The 20,796-nt window shown below is 36.6% G+C and overlaps 1 protein-coding gene and 1 pseudogene across 2 annotated transcripts in view; both read right to left on the reverse strand.

Moving 5' to 3' along the window:
• ULK4 (unc-51 like kinase 4) overlaps window positions 1–20,796 on the reverse strand; it is a 730,095-nt gene that overhangs the window by 143,770 nt on the left and 565,529 nt on the right. The gene's annotated exons all lie outside the window — the stretch shown is intronic.
• Window positions 3,501–3,601, reverse strand: LOC141494592 (U6 spliceosomal RNA; annotated as a pseudogene).

Raw genomic sequence — 20,796 nt, forward strand, 5'->3', positions numbered from 1 at the left:
AGGCTTTTCCACATCTAGAACGTATTGAGAGACAGTGGATCTGGGTCAGAAAGACTTGGGTTCATGTCCCACTTCTGACATCTAGCCATAAAGCCCTGGTACAAATGACTTAACCCTTTAGTGCCTCATGCAATTCTTAAGCGGCAGAAAAGTTACTGATTTGTATTGGGAGGAGTTTTCTAGTAACAGTGGAAATAAAATGAACATTTGGTGACTAATTGTTGTTGTTTGTCCTTCATTCTTCAAGAGAAAAGGTAACTTAATAATTTGAACTTTTAAATGGCTTTGTTGTATATTAAAAAGCAATCATCAATAAATGAAAAGTGATAATTAGCAATGGACTCTCAAATATTTTTGCTCACTACAGAAAAAGGTGATTTTTTTTAAAAAAAAGGTGTTCTCTTTGATCACTATATTGTTGAGAAGAGCCAAATACATCATAGTTGATCATCTCACAATGTTGCTGTCACTGTGTACAACATTCTTCTGGTTCAACTCACTTCACTCAGCATCAGTTCATGAAAGTCTTTCCAGGTTTTTCTAAAATTCTAAAAGATCTGTGATGGAAAATGTCAACTACATTCAGAGAAAGAACTAAGGAATCTGAATGCAGACTAAAGCATACTATTTTCACCTTTTTAATATTTTTTTTTGCTTTTCCCTTCTTTTGGTTTTTCCCTTTTTGTTCTGATTCTTCTTTGATAGCATGTTTAATATGGAAATATGTATAATAAGATTGTACATATATAATCTCTATTAGATTACTTACTGTCCTAGGGTGGGAAGAAGGAAGATTGAGAGAGAGAGAACTTTACAAAAACAAATGTTGAAAACTATCTCTACATATAATTGGAAAATTAAATAAAATAAAAGGAATGGATATTTGGAAAAAATATATTTGGAGAAAATTTTTGAGGGTTTAAAGAGCTATTTGATTCTTGATTTATGAATATTTTACAACAGGGAATGTTTTGCTTACATTACTAGATTCAAAGCTTAGATACCCAACAGTGCCTGTAACACCTGGGTACCACAGACTGAGTTCAACTGAAAAGGACCAAAGGAATTATCTGATCTAGAAAGGTTCTTTACCTGGAATCCATGAACTAAATACTTTGTTAGCTATATTTCAATATAATTGGTTTCCTTTGTAATCCTTTATGTTTTAGCTTTTTGCATTTAAAAGCATCATTCTGAGAAACAACAACCAAAGGAGTCTGCAATACAAAAAAAAAAGTTAAGAATTTACTTAAATCCAGTCCAATTCCCATATTTTATAGGTGACAAATACTACTAATTGGTTGCTGAGACTTTTAATGACACCATTCCCAAGTGATTTTACATGCCATTCATGGCCTTAAGGTGCAGCCCACTTTCTTTCAGGCGAAGGTAATGGTAATGGAGTAGGCCACTCTCCGACAGGCTTCGGTTCCATTCCACTCAAGATGCGAAACAACAGAGACCTAAGAGCCCTGCTCCAGGTAACCACAAAGTTCTAGTACCACTGATGAGACTGATACCTGAGGCTCCAGTTCTCATCGGTCAAGTAATTAAGCCTAACAAGACAGCAGAGGCTCCTTGGGGAAATGGAGAGATGCCTCCAGTAATTGGCAAACAGGCACCTGACTCCCCAGAGAATGAGGATTATGTGCTGGCAGCAGGGAAAGAGTTAGGGAAGGGTCAAGAGACTTAGGGAGGCCAGATGGGATAACCTATTTTCATGCATAAATCATGAGCAGCTCTATTTACTGTTTGGCTCTGTGTTGATTGAGATACAAAAAGGCTGATCCATGGTTTTGGGGATGTGGGCTGACAGAAGCTTCTTTTGTGTTTATGGGAAATGCTGCTGAGTCAAGTCTTGCTTATCCACTTTATATTCTGGTTCAAATAAAGCTGATGAAATTTTTGAATCCTAGCAGAAAAACAATAAAAAATACACATAACATACAGGACTGGCTCCTTTTTACCTTTCATCCAACAATAAACTAGAAACCCAACAATAAACTTTTGACATTTTTTTTGTGTGTGTGAGTATACATCCAGACAAAGAGAGATGACAAAGAAAACCTGAGAGAGAAAAACACATTGACATGGATTCCTATCTTGTCCATTTCTAATACTTCTCCTTTTTGGTATTGTTAAGGACATATTGAGGTTTCTAAGGTTTTCCTTTTGTGTCTTCTACACTGGTAAACTAAGACCCGTTACCAAAATACCAAGAAAAAGAAGAATGATAAATATGATTTTTTAAAAACTCTGTCAAATGTAAAGACTGGCAAATTGCCTTCTGTGGAGGGTGAGGGGCGGGAAGCAAGATCAGGGGAAAAATTGTAAAACTCAAAATAAATAAAATCTTTATTTAAAAAAAAAAGAGAGAATAAAGTTCAAGAGCCACCCACTCCAGTAAAAAAAAAACACTTCTGTCAAATGAATTGTCACTGAATCTAAGTATGATAAAAACAAAAAGTACTTTAAAACTTGTAGAAAATTTTCCTTTGCCCTATGTTAAAAAGTCAATAGCAGGCATTCCAAAAGTAAATGTATCAGAGAACATCAATTAGAGTGATATTTCCCTTTCTGGGTGCTCACATTGTCGAGCACAAGCAGATAAATCCCGAGTTAGTGACAGAATGAATTTCTGGGGACAGGATGTGAAAAGACCCAAAGTCTTTGGGAAGCCCAGAATCAGTTTCCTGCCAAACCTATATTTTTCTTAGAAATTGGGGAAAGACATGTCCTAAAGTAAAGAAGAAAAAACTCAGAGGATATCTTGACAGTATGTGGCAGCCTGTCATGGTCTTGGACACCACTACAAATGGAAAATGAGGCAAATGGTACAGATACCATTCATGCTAAGGCCTTTGCTCCTCAGATGCCCCACAAGTCTGAACTGCTATGCCAATGCTCTTCTTGAAATGGACAAGGAGGCTAGCAATATAATCACTACCTAAAAATGAACAAGAAAATTTTTGACTCTGATTTATTTCTTTCCCTGTGGCATTTTTGTAAAAAAAAAAAAAAAAAAAAAAAAAAAAAAAAGGAAACAGAATAACTAACAACTTTCATTCCCAAGGGATAGATGAGTGAAAGGCAAGAATTGGCCCAAATCTGGTTACCTTTTTTGGGGGGCTCCAGAAGCCAGAGTCCATCAATTTCCATTTCCTGTTGCTACTACTACAAAGTCCAATTACATTCAAAACTGGGTGACAAACATGTTCAAAAGGAATCTAGCTCCCTAATGCCATTCATGGTTTACTAATATAATATTAAGGAAAAAGAGTGGTATATATGATCCAGGGCAATTAAGCTTGATTAAATATTGGAGCTTTATTTTCTGTTACCCAAAGGAAAATAATGCCTTGTTGCGGAACACTAAGAAATATATTTTCAATACATCAAAGGCTGTGAACAAACAAGTCTCAAAAGGAGAACTGCAAGTTATTTTTTTTAAATGACAAAAGTATTTATCATTGATCCCTTGGAAAGATTTAGAAACAGGGAAAAATATGAAATGCTTCACAGAATTGCATCCCATCCTTGCTCAAGATCCACACTAATCTCTGTATCATTATCATTTTAGTATAAATTCTTCCTTGAAGACAGCATAATAAGAGGAAACTATTAATAAGCATAGGAAGTATTGTTCCAAATCACTTTTTAGAGAAATGCAAATTAAAACCACTCAGGGTTCCAGCAAACTGGCAAAGATGATAAAAGACAGGGAATAATCAATTTTGGAAGTGTTGAAGGATGAGAGAGAGAGAGAGAGAGAGAGAGAGAGAGAGAGAGAGAGAGAGAGAGAGAGAGAGAGAGAGAGAGAGAGTCAAATATTCTGTTGATGGAACTGTGAATTGAATCAACAATTCTGTAAAACAATTAGAATCCATGCTTTAAAAAGTGACTAAAATACTCATGATCTTTGACTCAGAGAATTCACTGCTAAGCACATTCCTCGAGTGTCAATGTCAGAAAGACAAGTACTCAATAAATACAAAAATATTCACAGAAGCAGTTTTTGTCGCATCAAAGAATTGTAAATAAAGTAGGGATGTATCAACTGGTGAATGGCTAAAGAAAAGAATACATAAAGACAATAGAACATTCTACCCTGTAAGAAAATGAGAATTTGGATACATGTGGGAAGACTTACTATGAAGTGATAAAGAGCAAAATAGAGCAAAATCAGGAATATATACAATGTAAAGGACAAGAAAACAAAACTAAATATTATATAATTATAACAATCAAGTTTGAACCTAGAGAAGAAATGAGAAACTATATCTACCCCCTTTTACTGTATCTGTGTGGGGGGGGGGATAAAATAGGTATATAATGCTGCATCTTCTATTTGGTTGATGTCTTGCTTGGTTTCATTGTGATAAGGAAAGGCTCTTTATGTAGGGAGAGTATATGTGTAAATAAATGTGATACAAAAACAAAATTCATCTGAAAACAATAAAATAAGAAATCTAGAGTCTCAATTTATTATAGTACTCAAATTAAAGGTACAAGGGAAAAATATTCTTTCAAGGCCACTACAGTCTAGGCTTGCTATCAATTAGATTAAAAACTCAAGAACTTTCCCAATATGAAGGCCTTTCCTATAACATCTTAGCAAAGCTCTATTACCTCATAGTTGGACCTTTATAGGTTTTATTCTAAACCTCTTAGTCTTTTGGAGTTGCTATGCATAGCAATATAAAATTATTTGACAAAAAGTTGACATTGTGTCTCTTGACTATGTTCCTAAACATGGAATTCAAAAAAATCAATCACTAATGGAGAAAAAATCAGATTTTTAGTGCTAATTTTTCAAAACATTAAAAAATTTAAATTAAGGTATGGTGAAATCTATACATTAAAAACCAAGATATGATTCTGTAATATGAATAACTTTTAAATTAGTTAAAACTTTGGTTATATCTATGTTTGTATAGAAGGTTGCTGTGGTTTGTCCATTTTTGAAGAGGACAAATTATATCATGGGTGATGTCTTAAATTGTGGGAAAATTGGATTTAAGTGAGGCAGAGCTGCACAAAACCATTAGCCTCACTCTTTCTTCAAGAATCATCTAAGACCAATAGCAGGACAAAAACCCAAGATGATTAGTGATAGCCCTGGGATTCAGTGGATGGTGTCTTTGTTGTCTGTCCACGCTTTAAGTTTATAGTACCTGCTTTAGCCACTGGAACAAATTGTTATCATCCATCCATTTCACTAATGAAAGTTTACACATATTTGGGATAGACATCTGACAAAACTCCCTGATGGATGTGAGGCCTCAATCAGGTTTTGCTTATTTACTGAGATGGTTTCCTGGGGTATAGCCACTGTGCATACTACAGTTTCTTGAACTTTAGGTTCAAGAGTTGAGGGTCGGGTGGCTGCCCTGAAAAATACTTGGCAGCCCTCACACCAGAGATGCTAGTCCTCCTGGAATGCTCCATATACTAGATAGATAGGTAGGTAGATAGATAGTGATTTCTGCCCCCCCCACTTTCCCTCTCCTATTGGCAACTGAATAATATTAGAAAGCTGACTAGAACACTGAAAGAAGAGTAAATTGATCCAGGACCCACAAACAGTTCACCTATTAAATCACTACACCACACTGCTTTAGAAACAGTATATAAAGATGTCATAGATATAGGGGCCAACTGACTAGAATAAGTATTAATGTCTGAAATATCATCAGTTATCATATTTGAGAACAAATATTTATTTGCTGAAAATTTTGAAATACTTAAAAATACAAAGTTTGTTTTTATTTAAAAAATATATTTATTGTTGAAATATAAACTTGTACTTACTGTAGCTAAATGAAGCAATTCTAAATGTTGGTTCTTTTTCTATGATGTTTATAAAATAATCTAATACAGTTTCCAAAAAAAATTCTTAAAATTACTCTGATTAGCTTTTTGAATATACTTCCAATAATCTCATACATAATTCCTCCAATTATTTTTTAAACAAATTTATTCAGTTTTCTGATGTAGCCACAAAATTAAAATGACAGTAACTTTAAAATAAAGAACTGATTGAAAATATAGAGGAAGTGCCTTCTTAAAATGATACCTCCATCTAACATTAAGTGGGGAAGAAAGGATATTATGCCTACATCAAATAAGAATGTATTTCTTTGTGGGGAAAAATGAGTAAAATTGAATCTTCCTGATGAGTGATTTTAATCAGTTTTATTTCAGTCATGCTTGTCCTACTTTAGAAATATGAGATGTTTTCCAAGGATATATTACTTTGCTAACATCACCTGCAGTTAGCTTACAAGAAGAAATTGTTCTCCACCCTTCAATCCCTTGCCCCTTTGTCTTTCCCTTTCTTCAACCCTGGGATGTCACCACTATTAGTTTTCTTTGGTTCTGTTCCTAAGGCCATCAAGTATGGTTGTCTGGGCCGACTACCAGTTCAAGCTCCTGTTCTCAGCACTCCCCAATCATCTGCTTTCATACCATGGGATCTACAGGGACTATTTCTTCCTCAAGTCTACAACTTCATCCCCACCTCTCTTCCTCTCCGTAGATGACCCTTACTTTGCTAAGAAGACTGAGGTTACTCAGGGAGCTCCTTAATCCTCTTCTAACCCTCCCTTGAGTGCAAACCCTGATTTTCCAACTGCCTTAGAGATACCTTCATTTGGATGTCACCATGGCAACTTTAAACTTCTCATTGGCAGAATCTTCCCCCCAAAAACCTTCACACTTTTCTTGCCAAATTCTTTTTGCTGGCGCTGTTTTCCAAGTAACTTATCAAGCAAGGCTTGAAGTCTTAGAGTCTTCTAAGACTTTTTTCTCTGCCTTACACCCTACATTCAATCAGCTGCCACTCCCTCCCGATTCCACCTCTGCAATGTCTCTCATATTTGTCCTCTTACCTCTCATCAGAACTACGTAAGAGACATCTAACTGGTCACCCTGCCTCACATCTCTCCATCTGTAATCAGTCTCCCTGCTCAAAAATCTGCAGGTGCAAAAAGATCTCAAATTATGCCATAAAGTGGTAATATCAAAAAAAGAGATGAATGGAACAGAACTAGCATTTTAGAAAGAAAAGGCATAAAATGTCTCATGATATAACACAATAAATTCCAAATGGCTCAGTGATTGAAATAGGAAAAATTTGAAAAATTGTCATTTATAACAATGGTAAAGAGTAAATTAATTTTTATCTATCGAACACATAGAAGTTTAAAAGACTAAAAATGTGAACTCAATTATATAAAATTCAATGGAATTTTATACAACAAAGTGCTCAAACACAAAGAAAAAATAGATTAGGAGAAAAATATTTGTAGCAAATGTAGCTGATAAAATCTGACATCCAAAATATACGAAGAGCTGAGAGAAATACTAAGTGTATTGTCCACTTACAAAAGGCAAAATGATCAAAGTATAGGAACTAGTAGAGCTTGAAGGAAGAATTACCAATACCTAAAATAAAATCCAAAAAAAGCTTAAATTTGCTAGTAATTATAAATATGAAAAGAACTCTTGAGACATATATCCATTAGCAAAAATAGTTTAAAGAGCTAATACTTAATGTTGGTGGGAAAACAAATACACTCAATGTTAGAAGAGCTATGAATCAGAGTAATCATTTTGGAAATAAATCCAGCAAAATAACAAACAAAGCTATGAAGTTGATCATACCTTTTGATACAATGATCCTAGTATTAGAACCATGTCCTTTAGATGTTAATAAATGGAAAAGAGATTACGCAAAAAAATTTAATGAGTTTTATTTGTAATAGCAAACTATAAACAATTCACATTTAATGCTTGAGGAATGGCTAAATAGATTGCATTAATACTATCAATGTAATGGAATGTTATTGTGCCATAAAAAGGCAAACATGAAGACTATAAAGAAATATAGATCTATGTGAACTGACAAAATAGAACAACACAGACACTAGCTATATGTGTGCTCTATAAACCTTAATATTCTATATCAATCACAACTATCATTAACAATAACTTACAAGAAAAGTATCAGAAAGAGACCTGGAAATAAATGTTATTGTGATTTTGTTAAATACGCACATTTCTTATTTGAATAAACTGTAAATAAGGATGTTATGGTTTTAAATCATAACACTTAGCTTATTTATTAGAGATTTACTTTGGAAACGATTAATAAATTTATAATAAAAAAATCACTAAAAAAAGGATTTATGTTACAACCAGTCTTCTGAGGGCTTTTTAAGAACATATAGGTAGTAGGGAAATACAGGATATTTTTGAGAAGGTCATACTCATACCTATGAGTTAGAATGAAAATTTCTGCAACTGGGTGAAGAATGGATTGCAAAAGAGAGAACCTACTTTCTGGTCTCTGCCTACCGAGATCCTTCTTTTCCTTCAAAGGTTAGCTTGGGTACTACCACTTTCAACAATCCTTTGATCTTCCTAGCTAAAATCACATTTCCTAGGGGACCTTTGCTAGATATTCTTCTTTGCCCCTATTCCAAGTCTACCCTGTGTCATACTTAATGGAGTTCAGGCTACAAACTCCATAATTCGATTATAATTTCCTGTTCAACTATCTGCCCCTTAGCATATAGTCCCTGGCACAGTTAGGTGCTTAATAGAAGATGATTTGGCTTCCCTTAAACGTGGTTTCCATTGGCTTAGCTCTCTGATTGCACACGTGTACCTTAACTGCAGTGCATGGAATATCTCCAAATGAAGTATTTATGAAACAGTTGGTTGGCCTGACTGTAGTCAAATGGTGATTGATGACGTGATCACAAAGAAGGCAGGGTGAGTACTTCCGCAGTCCTCTGTGTGGGAGAGGTGTCTAAGTGACAGATGAATGGGAATGAATAATGATTCAAAAGAGACAAGACAGGCACCCAGCGAAAAAGAACAATGGCTCCACAGGTACAGCAACAGGGAAAAAGAAGCAGCAGCTACCAAGACTTGGAAGAAATGGCAGATGCCACATTAAGGAGTAAGACTCACCCAATCCTGAGATCTTAGGGAAGTTTTAAGTCTTTACAGCTCGGGATGACCTATATATAGCATAAATTATAGGGTCACAGATTGATGGAGCTGGAAGAGAGCTCAGACAAGGTCATCTAGTCTAATATTTTCATTTTACAAATGAGGTAACTGGGGGCTAGGGAAGACAACATTCCCAAGATTATACATTAGTTTTAGATGCAAGATTTGAACACAGGTCCTCTGACTCCAAAGGCAATCTTCATTCACTTTTCCATACTATTCCTGTTCATATTAGTTCCACTCTATTTCCTAAATTCCAGAAATAAAGTTCAATTTCTGCTTTTCTTCTCAAGGAAGAGTATGGGAATTGAGAGAGAGAATTTGGAACTTAAAATTTTAAAAGTATAAAATGTTAAAACTTGTTTTTATATGAAATTGAGGGAAAAATAATTTTTTTTTAAAAGCTGTGATACCCTGGGCAAGCATTTAACTCTTTTGTCTCAGTTTCCCCATCAGTAAGATGAGTTGGAGAAGGAAATGGTAAAAACACTGTGCCAAAAAAAATCCCAAATGGGGTCATGAAAAGTTGACTATGATCGAAGTGACTGAATAACAACAAATCCAATGGTCTGTGAATTTATTTATTTATATTTTGATAATTGTACTTTAATATAGTTAGTTTATTTTTATTTTTTTTTAGTTTTTTAGGTTTTTGCAAGGCAAATGGGGTTAAGCGGCTTGCCCAAGGCCACTCAGCTAGGTAATTATTAAGTGCTGGAGACCGGGTTTGAACCCAGGTACTCCTGACTCCAAGGCTGGTGCTTTATCCACTGCGCCCCCTAGCCGCCCCCTAGTTGGTTTCTTTATGCATTTAAAAACCTTATTCTGAGGACTCCACAGGCTTCACCAGACTTGCCAGAGATTCCCCTGTATATAATAAAGGCTAAGAACCTCTGTCCTAGAACAATCCAGAGTAAAGTCTTCATTCACATGGCAGTCCTTCAAGGATATGAAAACAATTTTGATATCACTCTAAGGTTTGTCTTCTCCAGATTCTCCCCTTATATTATTTTTAATCTGTCTACCAAATGACATGATTTACAGACCCTTTGCCAAACTGGTCACCCTTAGCCTGTCAACATGCCTCTTAAAATGTGGTGCCTTGAATTAAATTCCACACTCTGCAGAACTAGTGCAGAGAACAGCTGGGCTCTTATCTTGTCTCAGCTTGACAGGAATTTCTATTCTGCAGCCTAAGTTGATGTAAGCCTTTTCTTGTCGGCTATACATCCCATTTTGGGTTCAGCCTAAGCCTGCCTGCCCAGCAGGTTATTATTTCACATGAACTACTGTCCCAACAGGTCTTCTTTCTCCTTTTCTGAGTCCCTGCAGATGATTCTTTGAGGCTGAGTAGACTTTTACATCTGTCGCTATTAAATCTAATAGTGTTAGTTTGGGCCCAGTACCCCAGGCCATTAAGGCATTTTAAAATCTCAATTCTGTGATCCAATAATTAGTTATCCTCCCAGACTCGGGTCATCTGCAACTCTGACCCACATGCCTACAATCTGGACCATTGATGCAACTGCTGTACAGGATCAGTTAAAAAGCAGAGTCCATCAGCAACACCTGAGAGAGGTCTTCCTTCAGGCTGACATCCATCCACTAATACTCTCTGACCTTTAGTTTCCTCATCTTACAGTAGGGAAAATGATCCTACAGTGCCCATCTTACAGGGTTATGAGGATCAGATGGAGAAAATGGAGGTAATGCTCTTTGCAAACTTTGAGCCATATGTTAACTTTTATTATTTATTGTTCTCCACAATACCAACATCCAGCACTAATTTGTCAATTCCTACTCATAGGTAAATCACAAGAAACTGCCACATGCTTTGCTGAATATGAGATACATTATGCCAGTGGTGTTCCCTATCCTAACAACCAGTTTTCTACTTCTATCAGAAAAGGAAATCTGGCACTATATGTCCTTTTGTGCCTAGTGAAGTCATATTGGTCACTGCTTCCTTTTCTAAGTTTAGTAGTAAAGATATATATGGGGCAGCTGGGTGGCGTAATGGATAAAGCACCGGCCCTGGAGTCAGGAGTACCTGGGTTCAAATCCCGTCTCAGACACTTAATAATTACCTAGCTGTGTGGCCTTGGGCAAGCCACTTAATCCCATTTGCCTTGCAAAAACCTAAAAAAAAAGATATATATATAGGCAGCCAGGTGGCACAGAGAGACTCTGGGCCTGGAGTCAGCAAGACTCATCTTTGTGAATTCAAATCTTCTTTTAGACACTTACAGCTATGACTGAGCAAGTTAAGTTTCCTCATCTATAAAATGAGTTGGTGAAGGAAATGGCACTACTCCAGAATCTGCCAAGAAAACCCTAAATGTGGTCATGACTGAAAATTACAAAAGACCAAAACAAATACACATACATAACATATATATGTATAAAATAATGTTGTCAATGACATCAAACTTACAGATCAATAATGAGTATACAAATCCACCTCACCTTTAACACTTTTAAACCGAGTGTTTGCCCTGCTCCAATCTTCTCACACTCTTTCTATTCTCTTTGTTTTTTCAAATACTACCAATGAGTATATGATCATATCTGCAATTTTTTTTGGCATTTTGTGATAAAAATTTATTCAGGTCTTAAGACCTGAAGTTGTATAAAGGGGACGCCATTATCAGCTTCTCATCTTTGTTCAGGTTTGTTGCCTGTACCATAATGTTCACAAAAGGAAATGTTTTTCCTTAACTGAAAAGATGGAAGCAAATGAAAATTTAGTAGTTTTACTTTCCTGTTGTTATCTGTTGACATTTATTTTCCCCAAGCAATAGGCAATGAGAGAACTCTTATTTTTTAAATTTGATTTTTTATTCTAAACAAACATCAAAAATAAAGGTATTTTTGATACCCTTAGCATAACCAAAAAAAGGATTAAAAATGAAATCCTGAATCTCTATTTCATACACTTTCTTTAAAAAGTACACGAAAAATTCCAATCTTTAATTTAAAAACTGTCCTGCTTCTTCTCTATGATTTCCCTTCTGACCTCTTCAAGACATTTTGGAAACATTTCAAAGACAATTTTTTGTTGGCATCGCTACTACTATAGTTAACCAAATCAAATTCACAAAGCAGTCATGTCAAAAATGCATCTCTCACCACTTAACCCCACTGCCTTGCAAAAACTAAAAAAAAATGCATCTCTCCTTCTACACCTTATATCCATTCCCTTTGTTAGGAAACAGGTGCAATCTTCACCATCCCTTCTTAGGTGACATTGTGGGTCAATAGGTTGAGCTAAGTTCTCAAGGCTTTCAGTGATATGGTGACAATAATTTTTTCCCCTGGTTCTGCTCATGTTATTCTATATCAGTTCATTTTATCCAGCATTCTTTGAAACTGTCTCTTTGGTCATCTCAGTTTAATTCAATTAAACATTTACTGATATTGTGTCTTGGGGGAGACAAAAAGAGGCAAAGGACAGTCCTTGCCCTCAAGGATACACTCTGATGGGGGGAAACTCTTTTTGTGCAATACAACAGAATTACAATTCTATACAAAACTTTATTCTGTCATTCTCCAATTGAGAGGCATCCCTTTGTTATTAAACACACTGCAAAGTAACTAAACCACATTTCTTTTAAGATACTGTTTAATTTAGCGTCTTCACTCAGATTGGTCTCCCTAGCTAGTACTAATAAGTAGGCTTTTATCATAGGGAAAGGAAAGGGAGGGCAGACCTATGACCTCATCTGGTTAGGACATTCCAGTTGTGGAAACCCTCTTCATCAGTTATTTTATAATAGTCTTAGAAAGTTGTCCCAAGGACACCAAGGTCAAATAGAAACAGGGGCCACTAAACTATATAGAAAGATCATTCCAGGCTATATACTTAGTTTGAAAATATAATATTTTTATTTTTTTGTATTTTTAAAAAATATATTCAATTATAATTTAATATATTACCAGCTACACTTGGAAGTGTTGTGGGTTTTGAAATCTCTGGCCCAGTAGACTGATTAAGTAGTGGTCAATGTCCTAGTCGCAAGATTTGAACCTATGTCTTTCTGACTCCACAGAAGAAACTCTTCTTCATGCTCCACTGCCTCTCAAATTAAGTTTTAATGTAACATTAAAATAACAAATTTCACATCCCTTCAAAGTGTCAATAAGAAATACCAAAAGACACAAAATATCACATTGACTGACAGTCAATAAATGAGCTCCATTGGATTTGTTTTTTGACATATTGAAATTTGCTTATAGTATGTTAAGCATCTCTACCAATGATACAGAAGTCATTATTTCAAAAGGAATTCTTTCCTATCATCATCATCATCATCTTCTTCTTCTTCTTCACCATCATCTCACCTTCAGATGTATTTCATCCTGTCATTGGATTCATAAAGCAATATTTTAAGCACTAGATTAAAATTTAGCCCTATGTGTAAAAGGAGCAGACAAGAATCTATTTCGTCCCCCAAGTTCTCATGGAGTACATCCTTTAGGAAGGGATTATTTCCATTACATTTTCATCAGGGACTGGCCAAAGAGCCATAGATCATGTTATTACAGACACTGGAAATGTAATGGCTTGAGGTTGCTAAGCAACACCACAATGTTAAAGGCCTCTGTATCTATGATCTCTGGAGACTCATTTATTAAAACCTGTCCATAACAATTACACAAAAGACCCTTATGAAGTTCATAAACAGGCAAAGTGAAAGACTGAATAAAAGATAAGTCATTCAAACTTTGGTTACTCAAAAATATTTAGTTGCAGCTATAATCAATTAGTGATATACATGCCATTTGTAAATAGTGTTTGGCTCATATTTGACACATGGTACACACATGTGCACATAAACACATATGAGTATAGTCAGCCCTGTGCTGTGTGCTATGTAGGCAGAGGGAGACAGGATTCTTAATTGGTGGGGAAAGCTCTAAGCCAAATGTTGCATCCCTATCCCAGGTCTGCTTTAGTAGCAGACACTCTTTGGCAGAGACACAAGGAGAAAGGGACTCCATGGAGGTAGAGGAGGGAGTTTGAATGGTTGACTGCATCTCCAAGTCAGAGACAGATATGAGAACCAGACCCACAATTGGAGGCACATCTCCCCTGAATGAGACTAATTTCTCTCCTGGTGCGAACTAAGAGCTTGTCTTATTCCCAGATGAAGAGTCCTTTACTCTTAGTATTGCCTATATATTCTATCTATAAAAAATTCCTCAACTTCTATTGGTTATTTTGCTTATCTAAATATGTTTTATCACTCTTTATTTATCTGTTGTCTTTTATGGGGAGGGTCTAAGCTAGAAAGTGTAAGCTAAGGACTAACGCTCCCCATCATGGTTCCAGGAAGGCCCAGATTCATCCCTGGAAGCCATTTCCACTCTGCTTCTGTCTTCCCTTCACTCTTCCTCCCTTTTCCAATTCCCTGACAAGTAAGTAAGTTCTTAAATCATCTATTTAGGACTCCCAGAAACCACATCTATATATTTAGATAACCCACACAAACATAATATTATGCGTGGATAGTTCCTATTTTTTTTTTTTTTTTTGCAAGGCAATGGGGTTAAGTGGCTTGCCCAAGGCCACACAGCTAGGCAATTAAGTGTCTGAGGCCAGATTTGAACTCAGGTACTCCTGACTCCAGGGCCGGTGCTCTATCTACTGCACCACCTAGCTGCCCTGTATGTTTTTATTAAACACATTTAGCATACTATTAGCACAAACAGCAATTAATCAATCAATCAGCACATATTTATTGAGTCTCTTCTGTAGGTTATATGCTGATGAAGCTCTGGGAATAAAAACAAAGCAGTATTTGTCCTCAGTAAGTTTGCATTTCATCACTAAGATGTTCTTCCCATGATGTGGTGCAGGGAATGATAATGATGAACAAATGAGGGTCTTAGTCATTCTTTGAAAGATGCTTCTGAAACAGCCCAGGAAAGGGGAAGGGAAGGTCATAGACAATTTTATGTCCAAGCATGATGCTAAACACTCTACTGATATTATCTCACTGGATCCTCTCGGAGCAGCTGCTGGTACCCAGACTTCTGGGCCTGAAGTTAGCAAGACTCTTTCTGAGTTTGAACCTAGTCTCAGATTTCAGGCAAGTCACTTTACTTTGTTTACCTCAGTTTCCTCATCTGTAAAATGAGCTATAGAGGTAAATGGAAAACCACTCCAGGATCTTTGCCAAGAAAAACCCAAATGGCATCAGAAAGAGTTGGACATGGCTGAAATGAATAACAGATTCTCACAATTCTGGGAGGTCAGTCTACATTTTACAGGTGAGAAAACTGAGGCAGATTAGAGGTTAAATGATTTGCCCAATGTCACACTGCTAGTAAGTGTCTGAGGTCAGATTTGAACTCATGCCTTCTTGACCCAGGTCCAAAACTTTATCTACTGTGCCACACACCTTTGGGGGGGGGATCTAGCCATAACATCAATAAAAAAATCAAATTGAGGAAAGAGAAGTTGAAAGAGGCTTCAAAAATCATTCCATATGGAATTATATAAATTTCTATCAAAGAGTCACACTAGAAAATTGTTCTTGGAATGTCTATGGTTTAGTCGATGGTGCTTCTGAGGACTTTCTGCAGATTATCTCTCTGTTCTAAGGTTAGACTGACCTCCTAACGCTAGATAATTTTCTCTCAACTACAGCTAATGTTCCTAAAGCGGGGGCAGTCTTGAGGGTGTGTGTGTGGGGGTGTCTCAGCACAAGCCATTTCACTTTGTTAAGTTTGATATCCAAGGAGAATTTAAGAGCAAAGATAATGCTTGGTCTCTGATATCTGTGATCTATGAGGCCCTATTTAGCCAGTGACCAGCTGGGCCCTGAAGGCAGGAAGAACCCAGTTCGGCTCTAGCCCTGTGACTCTGGGGCAAGTCATGGAACTTGTCTCAATTCCCCAGAGTTGTTGTGAGGATCAACTGCTTTCTACGCCTTATTATTATTGTTACTAACTGAAACAAACAGGTAGGTACATTATTTGTCTGAAAGCTAGCATGAGGTGATGGTGAAAGCTAGAAGGGAGCCTCCAGACCCTCAGATTGTTCTCCATTTTGCACACAAAGAAACAAAGCACAGAAAGGTTAAGTGATGTACCCTGCATTACACAAACAGGGTTTCTTACTCCAAGTATCCCATGCTTCCTCTCTGATTACTGAATCCTGCCTGAACTCCAAACTTTAGCTTGGAAAAAAAAGAGGTCACATCTTGAAATGCAAATTGTCTAACAGCACGAAAGTGAAAAACACTCTTAGATAAATATTCTAAAATTGCAACTGAAACCTCCTTTTTTCATTCCTACTTTTGTTCACTTGTCAGAAAAATAAAGATATTAAGAAAACAAAATGAAATACTTTGGTCAAATACTTCTGTCAAAACTAATAACAGGTTATATGTTTTATTAAGCAAAAGCACCTACAACATATTCATTTCTTTCAAGAGAACTAAATGTTTAAAATTATTTTTGAAAAATAAAACTAGAAAAAATTTACTTCAAGTGTTTACTAGATTAGAAAACAAAACACAATTTTTGGGATCATTCTTCATAGTTTGAAGTTCTCCCTTCTATTTAGCAATACTCTGATTATTAGTTATTTTTAAAGGGGAAAACCTTCCACAAATGACATACCATTAATAAGATCCCTCCATCATCAAGTAAATCTGCATTCTAAGCAATAGCGGCTATGAAGAGATGCTCATGAGCTTGCCATATGGAGAGGTCATAATATTGGCTAATAATTGAAGCAAACTAGCTAGATTCATATTAAATAGACTTTATTACATTCCAGTGACTTCCAATTACTACAATTTGAACAAGATAATAACCCCCAATGACTGAGAATTTTCAGGGTTTATTATAACTATATGGATTGTTCTTAAGTGAAGTACAAATTGTGCTTTTTATTTCTATGGGAGTAGGTTAAGGGGTCATAAAATTCATTCTAGGGCATCTTAGGATATGGTTTTTGTCCCTATTGAGGTAGGCTCTCAATGGACTGAAGTTGTATCAGATGGGAGGAAATCATTCTAGCTAGAGCCTCTTTTTTCTTGGGGGCAAGAAGATAGGGTTTGTAGTCACTCCTTGGATTATCTCCATGATAGCTAGTCTTTACATAACTCTTTTAGTAGGTGCTATTATTATCCTTATTTTACAAATGAAGAAACTGAGATAGAGAGAGATTAAGTGACTTGACCAGAAGTACTCAGCTATTAAGTATCTGAGGCATGATTTTAGATTTAAGTCTTCTAGATTTCAATACTCTATCAACTGTATACCTTAGCAATCTCTAAATTAATTTCTAATGATCTGTTCCTTAAAAGTTTACTATGCAAAAAATTATTTTTAATGTCTGGGAAAATATTTCTTAGTTTCTAATGTCAGGGATATTTATGATGAAGCCCCAAAGGCTTGTTTCTTTTACTATCAGTCCCTATTCTATTAAAATTTAGGTTTTTCAAGTTCCGGCAAAGATGGGGGAGAGAAGACAGGCACAGTTCTAAAGTCGCCTGATGTTCCCTCATAAATAATATGAAATAAACCTCTTAACAGAAATCCCATCAACAAAACCCAGAAAAAAAAATGCAGGAGAAGAACATCTACCTCAGGATTTGTCTTCCAAGATCATGGGTGAACCTGCAGGATTTGTCTTCCAAGATCATGGGTGAACCTGGGTGCAGAGGGCAGACTCTGCCAGGAGCACAGGATTGGGTGGAGAGCCCAGGAGCCTGGATTAGCTGAGGATTAACCTGATTAGCAGTGGGGCTGGAGCTCAGGGAGCCTGAGGGCCTGAGAACCTGATCAGCTTGATCAGCAGAGGGGTTAGAGCCTGGTAGACCACAACCACCAGGCTCTGGTCAATGAGGGAGCAGAGGCATAGGTGGTGGCACTGACCGCCTGGAGCTTGCCTGCCAGGCTGGAGGGAGAGTTCCAGTGTGGGAGAGCTGCAGACATCGTACCTGGGCTTCTCTAGTCAGGAGGAACTCAGAGTCTACAACTCTATTTCTGGTGAAGTTTCTTCCCAGAACAAACACAATTACAGACCTTCTGCCTCAGGTTAAGCTGACAATAGGGAGAGTGATGACCTCACCCCAGGGTAGAGCCCATCACTGATTGAAGACAAAAGTATTTAACAGCTTCAATCACTCCCTCCAGGCCAAGGGAGAGGGCCTCAATCAAGGTCACAGACATGCCAAAGAAAGCAACCAGCACCCCCATAGTGGCCATCTGGAGATATTGCACTCAGTGAGTAAAGCCTCTAGGGACCCTGACACCAAACCAGCTCCTCCCCAATACAAGGTCTGAGTAAAATGAAGAAAGGCCAGAAGAAAGGAGGGTCCACAGAAAAATTCCTAGAAGAAAAAGACCCTAACTCAGAGAGGCCTAGAACCTCTGGGAATATGATCTGGTCTCCAGAACAGAAAGACTTCCTTGAAGAAATCAGGAAGTTTAAAAATCAATTGGAAAATTGGGGAGAGACAATTAACACCTTGAAACAGGAAAACAAATCATTGGAAAATATAATTGGACAAATGCAAAAAGAAAATAATTCTCTCAAAACCTCAATTGGTCAAATGGAAAAACTCTTTCAAAAATAGAATTGACCAACTGGAAAAGGAATTGCAAAAGGTAAATGAAGAAAATTCTTCTCTTCAAAAAAAAGAATGGAGTCTGTGGAAACTAATGAGTTCATGAGATAGCAAGAGGCTGTGAAACAAAACCAAAAATAGAAAAAATAGAAGGAAATGTAAAATACCTCATCAGCAAAACCACTGACCTTGAGAACAGATCAAGAAGAGACAACTTGAGAATTATAGTTCTTCCTGAAAACACTGAAGAGAAAAAAAGCCTGGACTTAATATTACAGGATTTAGTGATGGAAAACTGTCCTGATACCATGGAACCAGAGGGCAAAATAATTATTGAAAGAAAAAATGATTCACTCTGGAAAGAGATCCTAAAATGAAAACACCAAGGAATGTTGTGGCCAAATTCCAGAACTATCAGATAAAAGAGAAAATCCTGCAAGCAGCCAGAAAGAAATAAATTAAATATTAAGGAGTCACAGAAAGGATTATGCAGGATCTGGCTTAATCAACATTAAGAAACTGAAGAGCCTAGAATGAGATATTCCAAAGAGCAAGGGAGCTTAGAATGCAGCCAAGACTCCATTATCCAGGAAAGCTGAGTCTTCTTTTCCGGGGAAAGATGTACATTTAATGAAATGGGATAATTCCAACAATGCCTGATAAAAAAGACTAGAGCTAAATAGAAAATTTGGACATCAAACAGGAGTTCAAGAGACACACGAAAAGGTAAAAAAAAAGGGGGGTGGTAAAGAAAGAAAAAAACCTGTTATTCAGTAAGATGAAACTGGCTAAATTGCAGCATGGGAAAAAGATTCTCATAACTCTTGAGAATTATAACTCTAAAAGAGAGAATATAACTAGCTAGAAGTGATAGATACTCATGACTTATCCATGAGACTGCTATCCAATGGGATGAAACTGGCTATAACACCACTTGTGAAAAAAGACTCTGATAACCCTCAAGAATTGTAATTCTATTAGAGACAATGTACTTAGCCAGAAGTGATGGATACTCAGGATTTTCTGTAACTCAGAATGATTTAAAAACACTTCCTCCTTAAAAAGGGGGACAGGAAGGAGGTGGGAGGATGGAGGGGAATGAATGGGGGTAAATCTCATTACATTAAGAGGTACAAAAGATCTATTGTAATAGAGGCAAAGAATGGAGATGAGAAACACCTGAACCTTCCACTCATCACATCTGACTTAAAGTTAACTTATACACACACACTCAGTTAACTTAAAAAACCATCTTATTTTTCAAGTATTAAAAGGTGGAAAGGGGAGGGGGTGACAGAGACGGGGAAGAAAAGGGGGAACTAAGAGAAGGAGAAGAAGGAAAGAGGGGGAAAAAGAGAAAGGGGAAAGAAAATGGAGAGGGTAGATATAGAAGGGCAAACACATTGAAGGTGGTGGTATTTAGAAACAAAATACTGGGGGATATGGATAAATGGAAAAAGGGGAAAAATACAAACAGAGGGAAGACAGCATGGAAGGCAATATAACTTTGATTGTGAATGGGCTGAACTCTCCCTTAAAACATAAGTGAATAGCCAACTGGATTAAAAAACAGAATCCTACAAAATGCTGGTTATAAGAAACTCATTTGAAGCAGGGAGATACATATAAAGGTAAAAAGTTGGAGCATAATATGTTTTGCTTCAGCTGAAGTGAAAAAGCAAGGGTAGCAATACTTATCTCAGACAAAGCAACTGCAAAAATAGAGAGCATTAAAGAGATAAGGAATGAAACTATATCCTCCTAAAAGGTACATAGACAATAAAGTGATTTCAATACTGAATATGTATGCACCCAATGGTATAGCAACCAGATTCTTAGAGGAGAAGCTGAAAGAAATACAGGAAGACATAGACAGCACAACCCTACTAGTGGGAGATCTCAACTTCCCACTCTCAGATTTAGATAAATCTAATCATAAAATAAACAAGAAAGAAGTTAAGGAGGTAAATAGATGTTAGAAACCCTAGACATGATAGACTTATGGAGGAAACTGAATGGGGATAGAAAGGAATATACCTTTTTTCCTGCAGTACATGGCACTAACACAAAAACTGACCATGTACTAGGGCATAAAAACCTAATAATTAATGGCAGAAAGTCTGAAATACATCTTTCTCAGATCATAATGCAATAAAAAAAATCATATGCAATATTGGACCAGGGAGAT

The sequence above is a fragment of the Macrotis lagotis genome, chromosome 7 (genome assembly GCF_037893015.1).
Source record: "Macrotis lagotis isolate mMagLag1 chromosome 7, bilby.v1.9.chrom.fasta, whole genome shotgun sequence".
In the NCBI taxonomy this organism is placed as follows: Eukaryota; Metazoa; Chordata; class Mammalia; order Peramelemorphia; family Peramelidae; genus Macrotis; species Macrotis lagotis.